Below are 13,905 nucleotides of genomic sequence, written 5' to 3' on the forward strand. Positions count from 1 at the left end.
AAGATTGTATTACTGTTTGTGTTATTTTGCATTAATTTAGTAACAGATTATGAGCATATCCCTCTTCTGTAATTAAATGGTCCAGATTTTGAGAGGTGCTAAACATCTGCAACTCTATGCTGGCCTACACTGTAGTATTCCTGGGGAAACTGAAAAATACCACAAATCCCTTTCATGCACACAATAAAAATGTTTAATTTTGACTTGGACCCAGGGTGGATTGATTTCAGTTATTGATTTAAATAAACAAGCCAAAAGCCCAAGGGAGCCATGCCCCCAAGAGAGTTATGAACAGACAGACAGACACACAGACAGGCAGACTAAGCCCTTTATATATATATAGAATATATTTAAAACTATATATGTGTGTGTGTGTTATCATATTTGGAATGACGGTGGGGATGGAGCATCCCACTGCCCTGCTCTGTGTCTGGCCCCGTGCCACCCTCCCCCCAGCTCTGTCTCCTCCATCCCCATCATAATAACGATGCTCCCTCCCTGCTGTCACTTTTGACAGGCAATTTGCGCCCCACTCAGCACTGGCTGGAGCTATGCCCTGCTATGCACTCAGCACTGGCGGGAGCCATGCCCCGCAAGACTGTTATGGACAGACAGACAGATCGACTAAACCTTTATATATAGAGAGAATATATTTAAAAGTGTCTGTGTGTCTGTGTTATCGTATTTGCATTGTCACAAATCCTACATTTTAGTATGCTATAAAGTGGTGAAGTATATATTTCTTATTCACTATATGATTAACTTTTTCTCAGATTTGTAGTAAGCTGTATTAAGATGACAACTTGAATTTAATTAAATGCACAAAAACAGCACTTCAAATTTATTAAACAGAACTTTAATGTTTAGATTACAGAAACTTTTTATCAAAATAAGGTGCAAATTTACAACTAACCAATTTATTAAACACTAGTAGTAACTGTTATAGCATTAGAAGTTTCTTTCAAGTTTTTAGAACTGATGAATCTCATCATCCTCTACCTTTTTATTCTAGATTGAAAGAAAAAAAATAAGCTTTCCTGCTTTTTCAACTCCCAGTCTATTTCTCAGCTTCGAAGGAACCAGTCCAAATGAAGAGGAGCTCCTTACTCTGCTCCATCTCCCTCCTCCAAACAAGACATTAACAATAAACCAGGACTCCTCCTTGTAACATAACCTATCACACCTTTCCTACCTCTTCCTCACCCTCCCCAAAAAATGACTCTCCCTACTAATAATCCATGATTTCTAAAATTGTATTTTAGTTTAGAAACACTGATAGAGCATTTGAGACATTAATATTTATGTCTCTGTACTTATGCAAATAGGCCAAGAAGGCCATTTAACTGAAGTACCCAGAACCATTCAGAAGCAGGGAGTTGATAGTTACTGAGCACATTTACATGAGATGCTTAATACACAATAGCTGAATAACACTGTGCAGTAGCGTGTCACAGTACGGACCGTGCTAATATCTACTGCGCGGTATTATTAGTCTACTGTATGGTAGTGTTAAAAAGGCATTTGCTGGCACTACTGTGTAGTAACTCTAGTGACTGCGCATTTAATTAGTACTCCTATGGAAATACACCCATGGAAAATCTATTTTATCATCAGAATAAGAAGTGACATAGCATTATGGCTGTAGGGGCAGAGTAGGCTCATACTAGAAAATGTTAAAATCTGGCCAGTTCTGGGCAACATAACTATCAGGTCAAGGTTCATAAACATTAACTGGAAATTGTGACTGGCTCACCCTTATTTTCTAGCATGTCTCATTGCAGCAGTATGTAACCCATCAGATTTCATTCAAGGAATCTCTAACCTGTATCCACAGGGGTATTTTCATGGGAATTTACATGCCTAAGTACTGCAGTTAGTGGGTTAGTGGGCTGCTGATAACATTTGGACATAAGTCAAATTCTCTGACCTCATCTGTGCATGCACAATTGATTTCTTGTGGAGTGGATGCACCTATTTGAAAATGGAAACTGACTCTCACACAAACCTCTAAAAATTACATATATATCACAGACTGGCAAACTGAAATAAGCACCAAGAAAGTTAGGGAAAATATTCCTGCTGGAAGGTAGGCTTTTTTTATTAATGAAAATGATTGAAATTGCTTGACTGGGGTATTGAAGAATTACAAAGCACATATTCAGTCACTTTGCCTTTTTAGACAGCTTGCCATTACTAGTAGACGTGGATCAATGAAAGCTACAGAAAATTGAAGCTACTGTACTTATTGAATACAGTGAGGGTTTTTTATCTAATCTGCTCTGTTGCAAATAGAAGTACACTTTAATGACCTTTCATATGATTATGGAGGAAAAAGAAAAAAAACCCTAGAAAATATGAAATATGTATGACATGCTGGAGTGATATGGCTATATGGCAATAAAGCAGTCACCTGAAAAATGTTAACTGAAATGTTAAATATTGAAAACTGGTAAAGGAATTATGATGAAGTAAAGCTTCATATTTAAGCTTGGGTCCAGTCCTAATGTTTCAGCTAGATCATGTCTTATGAATAGCATCAGTGGGGCTGTAGTTTAAGGCTGTGTGTAGATGAAATGAGGGGCATGTGTACACAGCACTTTAAAGTGGGTTAAATGCTTTTGTGCAGCTTTAACAGTGTTGGTGTTTGCCCGTGTTGGCAGCGTATTGCACAGTAATTCCAGCTGCTGTAGCAAAGTTGGCGGTGTAATGCGCCTTAAATGACTTGGGGCACAGCAGACTAAAACTCTGAGGAGGAGTTTTAGTTTTCTGCCCTACAGCTGTAGAGTGAAGCACTAGGCTCTGTGCAGCTCAGGGGCTCTACAGGAAGCCTGTGCAGGCAGCCTGGAAGCAGCCTGGGAAGGCAGGCCCACCTAAGAAAAGGAGTGAGTTTTATCTTTTGGGTTTTTTTGGAGACTACCTGCCTGAACTGCATGGGGGCCTGGTGCTTCCCTCTGTGGCTGCGGTGCCCCCCAGGACTGCCTGAGCTGGGTGCCTGCAAGTGCGTGCCACCTAAGCATGGGTTGCCACTGCTATGGAGGGAAGCACCAGGCCCTCCCACAGCCCAGGGACCACTGCACCTGCTGGCAGCTTGCTCTCCCCTCCCTGCCACTGAAGAGGCAGGTAAGTTTGGATGTGTGCATGACATGGGGGTTTAAAGGGTCCTAAATTGTAGCGGTGTTTTTAAAAACCCACCGTTTCAATTTAGGGCCCCCATTTCATCTACACATGCCCTAATGTGCCATTTTTAAAGTACCTGTAGATATAGGTACTAAAAATCAGCCTTTTAAATTAATGCACTGAAGTGCACATGTAGAGGCTGATCAGGAGCAAGTTACTCCCAGTCAGCTTAGACAGCAGGGGGCCGCAGGGGGTGGACACAGCTGTCCCAGCTTAGTGGGACAGAGCCTGCCAACCCCTTCAAGATCAGGACCTATTACAATCTCCACATGGCTGGGAAAGCTGCCCTGGCTGCCAGGCAGCTGCCTCTCAGCCATGTGGAGACTGGAACCCATCCAGATCTCCACGTGGCTGGGAGAGTAGTCCTGAGTGCTGAGAAGCTGCTTTCCAGCCACATGGAGATCAGGACCCATGTGATTAATTTCTACACCCCAAATATGGAAAGTGAGGGGACAGAAAGGCACTGTTTCTGAATTCTTTCTGTATGTATAGTAATCCATTATGGGGGCTACATTTGAATAGTATGATTTTTGAAGATCAAGATTGCTGAATTTACTTGAATATAAGACAAGGTTTTTCTCCCCAGTCAGTAGGGGAGAAAAGCTGCTCATCTTACATTTGTATACAAAGCAACCTCATTAAATACATGGCCTATCATTAAACTGTTGCCAAAAGCAGCACATGCTCAATAACAGAAACCAACTATGAAGCTGATTAAAGCACATGGCCCATATTGGACAAATATACTGATGGGAATTGTTTTTCAAAACAAATTTCTATTAAAAACACACTTATCACCCTACACTTAGAAAGTTATATATATTGAGTTTTATATATATCTATATATCTATATCTCCTTGTTTTACCAAGACTTCGTATCACAGAAAAAACTCCATATCAAAAACATACAATTACCAAGTTAAACCCTTAAACAATATAACTCAACTACCCACAAAAAACATATTTTTTGCGCTTACTTATTTTGCATAGACAACCAATCCCAAGTCCAGCAGCCTCCATCCTCCTATCTCTCTTGCTTTGTACAGTTCAGCTCTAGCCAACCTTTCTCTTCTGGCATACCAGAAGAATACACGTTTCCCCCTGTATTTTTGTTGTATGCCACCACATTGGTGAGAACACATTTCCCGTATACAGAATAATCTTCAGTAGCACAGCTTTAAATGCCACCACTTTTCCGGAAAAGAACAGTATCTTTCCAGACAATAACCAAAGTATTTGCTGTAGCCTTGTAGTCACCTTTTCATATGCTATTACTTTCCCCGTTGGTGTTCACTGGCATCCTTAGCACTCTGATTTCTCTCTCTCTTATTTGAAAGGCCATTCATTGCAATCTTCCACTGATGACTACTTCCACTTGCTTTGCTCTCAGCTTGGGGTTCTTGAATAATATTGCTTTTCCTGCCACATTTGTCCCTCATTACCAAGGTCCCCCATCTCTATCTTTTCTCAAAGTGTTTATAATTCCTTTCCCCTGGCATACCACATTCTTGCAGGCAGATTATATCTGTCCTTACTTGGTATAACACTGGTTCAATCTATTCCCATTTTTTTCATGTTAAGATATTCCCGATGTTAAGCAAAACTATTACTAATGTCGTTTATGCTTGTTTTAAAATGAGAGTTCCTTTCCCTTTAAGGTTTGTACAGGTTTGCTTTGAGCTGAGAGCGCCTGCCCCTTTAAGGTTCATCTGTGCTCCTGCTCATGGTGGTCAAATCTCCTCCGCTGCTCCTGTCTTCCTTCTGTCATTATCACTTATTGCTGCCTCCACCACTGCTCCTGCTGTCACTTTTTCTTTCTTCTACACCTTTGTTCACTCTCCATCTATCCCCAGATCTTCATTTTTGCTCTTCAACTCTTTTTCCACCTCATGCTTACTTGCCACCAGTGTCATTATTTTGAGCTTTGGGTCTCCCTCCTTTACACCTTACACTCCAATACTCTGTCAATCCCTTTCTTTGCCTATAAGGCATTGATCAGTCTTAATATGGTAATGGAAACCTGTTATAAAAAAATCAAAACAACTAAAAGAAACTACATTAACACAGAACTTGACAACCTCCCCTACAACTATACCTTGTTCTTTGTACACTCTTTTTCACCATTAGCACAATAACCAGTCATCAACTACCCATAACCTGGGTGGAAGCAACAACTTTCACTCCACCCCGATGTCCACTTTTACCGTATTCATTATTGGCATAATCTTATCCCACCTCTGTCTCAAAAAACACAATTCTGACATTTATAGATGCAATACACAAAGTTAAGCTTCTCTGTTTAAATTTCACATCTCTAACACTTTACAAGTCTTCTATTCTGGTACTTGACGCTGTCAGCTCTAATCTTCTCCCTCTTTGCATCCCTGTAGTCTTTGCCAGTTGTGTATTACTTTAACATTTAAGAAAGGGTCTTCTTTCCCCTTTCTCACATCTTTCTGCTTCCCCCCTCCGCTTCCCCTCTCTATTAAACCCAGACCACATTGGCGCAGATGTGCTTTTTGTCAGCCTCTCCCCTGCCCCCACTTTTTCCCCCCTAAGCTGCATAGGAGGTGATTTCTTTCTTTTCGCAATTTGGATTTCTTCTTTCTCCTGCTCTATCCTTATTCTTCCTCCTTCTTCTTGTATCATTCTATCCTCTTTCCCTTCTCTTTGCTCTGTTTCAAAGTCATCTGTTCCACTTATCTTTCCTTTCCTTCCCTCCTCTTTTGCCAGCTGCTCCAGTTCGCCTACTTCCTTTTTGTGGTGTTTCCTCCACTGTCATGCATTCTGACTCAACACCATCTTCCTCCCCACTTTCCCTTTGCTGTTTCTGCTACTTTTCTGTGGATGTAACTTCATTTGAGAAGGACCATAAGCACCAGTGCTGTACTTGTCCCTTTTCCCTGCAAATAACACACTTCAGTATTTTTTAACACTCCATCACCCCGTGCCCCTTTCCCTTCATATCTGTAGCATATTGTATACCAGCAATATCTAGCCTTGTGTCCTTCTTGCCCACACATGCTACAAAATTTAGAGTGTCTGAAATACATTGTAAACTCTTGGTGTCACCCTACTTGGATTACTGATGGTAAATGATCCCATCAATTCTGCCAGAATGAGTGATTCTACTCATCCGATGCCAGTCCCAAGCCTAGATAAAGGAGGGTGGTTAGCATCATGAACAGAATCTGACTGTAAAAAACTTCGCCAAATCATCATGATATGGATCCAAAGGGCCCATTCCTGTTCGTGGTCATGATGGATGTGTCTACTGAACAAATAAGGAGGCTATGCTGGAAGATGATGTTTGTGGATGATGTGGTCATTTGCAATGATTGTCTAGAGGAAGTGCAAGCTGGATTGGACCAATGTAGAGAAATGTTGGAGGAAAGAGGAATGAAGATTAGTCAATCCAAAATGGAATATATGCACTATGATTTCTCTGAGATACCTGATATTGGAAACGGAAATGTGATAATCAAGGAGAAACGTGTTCAAAAAGTTGACATGTTCAAGTATTGGGGTTCAACCATTTCATCTAACTCTGCATTTAGTGGAATGCAGAGTTAGATGAAATGCTGAACCACTGAATAATGGCAGGTAGGCAAACTGGAAATTGGTAACAGGAATATTGTGGAACAGGAGAGTATCAGTGAAGCTGAAGGGGAAAGTCTACAAGACATGTGTGTGTCCAGAGCTATTGTTCAGAGCAGAGACATGACCTCTGAAGAAAACTCAAGAAAGGAGGCTGAACATGATAGAGATGAGAATGTTTCAATGGATGTGTAGAGTGAGTGTGTCAGTGACAAAGATGGATAAAGTGAGGAATACTTACTTACATCAGGGGATTGGTGAAGATAGTGGCATCTAAGAAAGTACAAAAGAAAAGACTGGCATGGGCATATTCACAGAAGTCTGGAAGAATATCTGGGAAAAGAAGTAACCAGAATGGCACTACCAGGGAGAAAGGGAAGAGGAAGGCTGAGGATGAGATGGAGAAATATAGTGACAAAAATAATATGTATGGCTGAAGTTGGTGGAGAGCGAGGATCCACAATAGCAACCCCACTCAGACAGGACAAGTGAGGGAAGAAGACGTGCATTATCCCACCAGGACTGCTCTAATCTGCCCTTATTACCACCCAAGCTCTCTATGATCCATCCATATACTATATTTATCATGTATCTTCTCAATGTACATAACTTTTTGTCCTTAATTCTCCAACCATTTTTCTGTCTCCTTCATCTCAAGCACATCCGTGTGCATTAGAATAATTATTGTCCTTTCTCTTGTCTTTTCATAGATTTCATAGACATTAGGGGCTGGAAGGCATCTCATGAGATCATCAGGTCCAGCCCCCCCTGCCATAGGCAGGAAGTCAGCTGGGATCAAGTGATCAAATGATCCCAGAAAGAAATAAAACCAGCAGTTTTTTGAAGAAGTCCAGAGTAGGTGCTTGCACCATCTCTGGGTGGACAGGGGTGGTGCTGGTGGTGGTGGTGGTGGTGGGGGGGGGTTGTTCCAGACCCTGGACACACACCATAAAGAACTTTTTTCTTATATTCAATCTAAATCAGCTGTCCTGGAGTTTATGGCCATTAGACCTTGTTATCCCTTGGGGAGCTCTGGTGAACAGGTGTTCTCCCAGGTCCTGATGTACCCCTCTTATGAAGTTGTAGGCTGCCACCAAGTCCTCCCGAGCCCTCTCTTCTCCAGACTGAAGAGTCCTGAGCCCCTCTCCTTGTATGGCCTTCCCTCCAGGCCTTGGATCATATGAGTGGCTCTCCTCTGGACTCTTTCAAGCTTCTCCACACCCTCCCTGAAGTGGGGGACCCAATACTAGACACAGTACTCCAGTTGTGGCCGAATAAAGCGGGAGGATGACTTCCCTGGTTTTGCTTGAGATGCATCAGTGGATGCACGCCAGAGTTTGGTTAGCTTTGCCTGCCACCACATCACATTGATGGGTCGTATTCATCTTGTGGTCAGTCAAGACCTCCAAGTCCCTTTCAGCCATGGTGCTAGCAAGTGTAACACTGCCAGGCCTGTAAGTATGCTGAGGGTTCTTCCTACCGAGGTTCTCTGCATTGAAGGCTGTCTGGTTTTGGCTGGCCCCCCTTGAGACTGTGTCCAAGTCAGCCTGTATTCCCAGTCTGTCCTGTGGTGTGACAGCTGTCCCCCATAATTTGGTATTGTCCATGAACTTAACCAGTTTACATCTGACTCCTGAATCTAGATCATTGATGAAAATGTTAAAGAGTACTGACCTGAGTACCGAGCCCTGAGGGACTCTACTGGTAACCCTGCACTACATTGATTTGCTCCCTTCAGTTAGTACTCTTTGGGTCCAACCCCATAGCCAGTTGCCTAGCCATTGATCAAGGCTACAGTTGCCCAGCTTAACCATGAGGACATCATGGGGAATTAGGTCAAAGGCCTTTTTGAAGTCCAGATATATGATGTCCACATCATCTCCCTTGTCCAGGGCATATGTTACCTGGTCATAGAAGGAGATGAGTTTGATCAGGCCTAACCTGCCAGTCACAACACCCTGTGGGCTGGCATTTCATAGATTTCATAGACATTAGGGCTGGAAGGGACCTCGGAAAATCATCGAGTCCAGCCCCCCGCCCAAAGGGCAGGAAGTCAGCTGGTGTCATAGGATCCCAGCAAGATAAACATCCAATTTACTCTTGAAGGTGTTCAATGTAGGTGCTCGAACCACCTCTGATGGCAGGCTGTTCCAGACCTTGGGGGCTTGGACAGTAAACAAGTTCTTCCTTATGTCCAGCCTGAAATGGTCTTGCAGTAGTTTATGACCATTTGACCTTGTCAACCCTTGGGTGCTCTGGTGAACAAACATTCCCCAGGTACTGGTGGTCACCCCGATAAACTTATAGGTGGCCACCAGATCACCCCTGAGCCTGCACTTTTCCAAGCTAAAGTGCCCCATGGCTCTCCGCCTGGCGTCATAAGGTCTGTTTTCCTGAACCTCTGATCATGTGCGTGGCTCTTCTCTGGACTCTCTCAAGCTTTTCCACATCCTTTTTGGATTGTGGGGCCCAAAACTGGATGCAGTATTCCAGCTGTGGCCTCACCAAGGCCAAGTACAAGGGGAGAATGACGTCCTGGGATTTGCTTGAGAAGTGTCTATGGATGCAAGCCAGTGTTTTGGTCACTTTACTAGCCGCAGCATTGCATTTCAGGCTCATGTTCATCGTGTGGTCAATGATGACACCCAAGTCTCTTTCTTCCATAGTGCTAGCCAGCGTAGCACTGCTGAGCCTATAAGGATGATGCAGGTTTTTCTTCCCAAGGTGGAGAACCTTGCATTTTTTGGTGGAAAACACCATCAGGTTCTCATCTGCCCATTTGCTGAGCCTGTCCAGGTCAGCCTGGATCACTCGCCTGTCTTCTGGCGTGGATGCTTTGCCCCAAAGTTTGGTGTCATCGGCGAACTTGGCCAGTTCACTTCTGACTCCAATGTCCACATCATTAATGAAGAAGTTGAACAATATGAGTCCAAGGACAGAGCTTTGGGGGACCCCTCTGGTCACAGGACACCATGATGATTGACTTCCATCAATTACTACCGTCTGGGTCTGACCACAGAGCCGATTTCCCAGCCAGCGGATCATGGTGGACCCAAGGCAGCAATTGGCCAGTTTTGCCAAGAGGTGATCATGGGATATCAGATAGAAGGCTTTTTTGAAGTCAAGATATATGACATCAATCTCTTCTCCCTTGTCCAGGTGATAGGTCACCTGGTCATAGAAGGAAATGAGATTGGTCAAGCAAACCCTACCTGCAACAAACCCGTGGTGGCTATCCCTTAGGATGTTGGTGTCAGCCAGTCCATTAAGGATGGCCTCTTTAATAAACTTTTCTAAGATCTTCCCCTGTATAGAGGTCAGGCCTGATGGGCCTGTAGTTTGCTGGATCCACTTTCCTCTCTTTCTTGAAGATCGGCACCACATTGGCTTTCTTCCAGTCTTTGGGCACTACACCAGAGCACCAGCAGTTTTCAAAGATCCGTGCCAGAGGCTGGGCTATGATGCTTGCCAGCTCCTTGAGTACCCTGGGGTGTAGTTTGTCAGGGCCAGCTGACTTGAAGGTATCCAGCTTCTCAAGGTGTTCCTTCACAAGGTCAGCATTAATAGAGGGCAGGGGATCTCCCTCACCCGGACCTCCCTGTCCTGTAGCAGGCATGGGCATCCCATGGGATTGATGAAAGACCGATGCAAAGTACCCATTTAATAGGTTGGCTTTTTCCTGGGCGTCAGTTGTCAGTTGCCTCATCTGGTTCAGCAGTGGTCCAATGTTGCCCTTGCTCTTCCTCCGGCTCCCCACATATCTGAAAAAGGACTTTTTATTGTCCTCGATGCTCAAAGCTAGTTGGAGTTCAGTTGCAGCGTTGGCTTTTCTGGTTTGCTCCCTGCAGGACCCGACCAGTGCAGAATAATCCTCCTTGGAGGTGAATCCCATCCTCCATCCTTTGTAGGCTTTTCTTTTTAGCCTCAGGAGGTCTGCTAGATCCCTGCAGAGCTAGGGGGGCTGCTGTGCCCTCTTGCTGCCATTCCTCCGAGATGGAATAGAATTAGCTTGTGCATCAAGGATTGCTCACTTGAGGAGCAAGCACTCTTCTTGAACTCCCCTCTCCCTGGGGTCGTGGTCCCTTAGGGCCTCACTGACAAGCCTCCTGAGCTTGTCAAAGTCAGCTTTCCTGAAGTCAAGGAAAGCTTGCCTTCCATTAGTTTGGTGTTGATGGATCCCTTAACAATTTTCTCCAGGATTTTCCCCGGGTCATCCCTCCTCCCTTTCTTGTAGATAGGGACCACGCTGGAGCTTTTCCAGTCATCCGGGACCTTGCCCAATTGCCATGATTTTTCAAATATCCCTGCCAACGGGGATGCAATGATGTCTGCCAGCTCTTTCAAGACCCTTGGGTGCATTGCATCTGGGCCTGCAGACTTACGAATGCCCATTTTCTCAAAGTGTTCCCTCACCTGATCCACATAAATTTTGGGCCTGACACCCACTCCCAAATTGGCTTGTGCCATTCCTGGCAGTGTGATCCTCATAGGAGGGTGAAAAACTAATGCAAAAAAGTCATTTAGGAGATTGGCCTTTTCTTGGGCATCTGATGTCAGGTTCCCCATTGGATCTTTCAGGGTCCCAATACTATCCTTGTTCTTTTTTCTACTTGCCACATATCAGAAGAAGGACTTTTTGTTGTCCTTGATCCCCATAGCTAGCCTAAGTTTTATTTTCTCCTGCACTAAAACTTATCCCCTTCAGTTCACTTCTCTCACCTACTACTGCATACATCTTCCAAATATCCTCATAAATTTCTCAGCTCCAATACAAAATTTCGCAAGATTTCTAGTTAGGAAAGGTGACCAAGCTGTTCAAACGTTATGCTTCAATATCCAAAATTTCAAACAATATTTTCTCCATAAATTCATATCTATTTATTGTCTGACTTCTCTGTTTTTCTTCCTCTGTTACTAATGCTCTTATTCTCATGCATAGATTACCTTCTGCTCCATCTCTTGCTTTCTCTCATTACATCTTCTCTCTATTTGCAGATATGATTTATTCCTCCCACTAATCATCTTCTTTTTTCAATCACCATTTCATTCCTCATTTCTCACTCATGACCTCCTCTCCTCCTGTTCTTCCTGCTGACAAAAACTCTTCCCTTGTTGCTGTCTTCAATAAAGTCTCCTCCAACACCACCAGTTCCACCATACCTTTCTTTCCCATCTTCTTTCTTTCATCCCTTCTTCCCCACCTTTATCCATCTTCCATCAGACTGGATCTTTGCTTCTGCTCTCCAATTCACTTTTATCTCCTGGTTTACGTTCCCTTCCTTAACTGTCACTCTTCTCTGCAAAACCACCTCCAATGCTGTTCCAGGCTTTGAGAACTCCTCCTCCTCCTACATTCTAGTGCTCCATCACTATTCCCCAAATGCTTCTGGCATCAATCCAAGTACTATGCTGGGCCTCTGCTCAGCCACCAAACTTGGTCTTAGCCAAAGGAAGCCAAGACGTTGTGCTGCTCTTTGGAACCTACCACAAGAATAGGTTAGTCCAGCCCATCAAAATAAGATATAGTTCAGATTATGCTCAGTGTCCCTCAGCACCAACTTTTTTTCAAGACTTGGTGAGCCACTACACTGAATACATTTTAACTTATTCTTCTCTTTCACAGCTGAGCTGTGCCCTTTTTCGCATTTCCAATGTTCCTATTTAAGGCTGTTTCTTCATCAGCCTTAAGTATCTGGCAAACATCATCAAATGGGGCCACAAACAGTTCACTCAGAATCCCTTTGTTGCTTCCTCTCTCAGCCCGTTGCATATGTAGCCCTGCCCTCCATGAAGTAGAGCCAGATGAGGTTTCACTATGCCTCATTTGAATGACTGTGCAGTAACTGGAGTTACTGTGCAGTAGCATTGTTGAATGGCTTTTACTTGACACTGACTATGCAGTAGTAATGAGCATTGCATCATGCTTCATGACATGTGATGCTGCTATGCATGTCATGTAGATGTGCCACTAGGTACCAAAGTCCTGCTTTATAGTATACTTATGGGGTACCTGCGCTAAAACTGGCAGCAGGTTCAAAAAAGGTAAAATATATCAATTCTGGATGAACTAAGTCTATTGGGGGGCGGGAAGAATTTGAAGGGTAAAAGGAAAAAGGGTCAACTGACCCCCCCAGCTTTATTTTCTGTGTTGTAATTATCTCCAATAATTAGATTCTATACCTGGAAAATTATAACAAATGTATAAATTTTCCATATAGAATTGAATTATTGGGCAGACATCTTATATTCGAGTAAGTACAGGTGTTTTGTAAGTATCATTTGATCATTCATCTACTTTTGCCTGTAAGTATGAATTTAATGTCCTAAGACAAGTTTCACAACTTGTCAACTCACCAAACCAAATCTTTTCCAGCTCTATTTAGTCCATATTGGCTGCAGATGTCAACTGTCAAGAGGACAGGAAAAAAATCAGTTTTCAGTTCTCTTAAGTAAATTTACACCTCCCCATTGTTCACATTAAATCTTTGTGTTTTACACTAAGCCCTTCCCATTCTCCTTTTCCCAACAAAGTCTCACCTTTGCAATTCTGTATTCTAGCTACTTCATTACATGTCCTAGTTCAGGGTGGGCAAAACATGGTCCACAGGCTTGATCTGGCTCATCAGGTGACTGGATCTGGCTTGTAGCTGCTCCCACAGTGGTCTGCATAGAGCCAAGCCCCACCTGCACCACCCTGGCCAGCGCATGTAGCTTGTAGTGCAGCTGTTCCCAGTGCAGCTGCAGCTGTGTCTTCTCTGCTCCTCCTGCCTACAGCAGCAGCTTCCAATATTATCTCTGCCATGCTGCACTGCACTGCTCCAGGCCACCTTCCTGGGAGCTGGAGCCAGAGCCCTGGATGCCGGGGCAAGACCCACCTGGCTGAAGCTGCCCGCACATTTACCTGCCTACTCATCTGGTGCAGTGCAGAGTAGCAGGGGCAAGATCAGGAGCTGGAGCCACCACTGGAGGCAGGAGTATGGCATGTGTTGTCTCAGTGCAAATGGGCAGGGTTCAGTCCTATGCAGAGTGCCAAGGGGTCAGCATGGACTGCACCACCCAGGCAAGCTCTGCTACATGCACCCCTCTGCCTTTGCTCCCTTCACTCAGAGCAGGTTCCTGGAACCTAGTGCT

Source organism: Crocodylus siamensis, chromosome 5 (genome assembly GCF_052110815.1).
Source record: "Crocodylus siamensis isolate JL-2025a chromosome 5, ASM5211081v1, whole genome shotgun sequence".
In the NCBI taxonomy this organism is placed as follows: domain Eukaryota; kingdom Metazoa; phylum Chordata; order Crocodylia; family Crocodylidae; genus Crocodylus; species Crocodylus siamensis.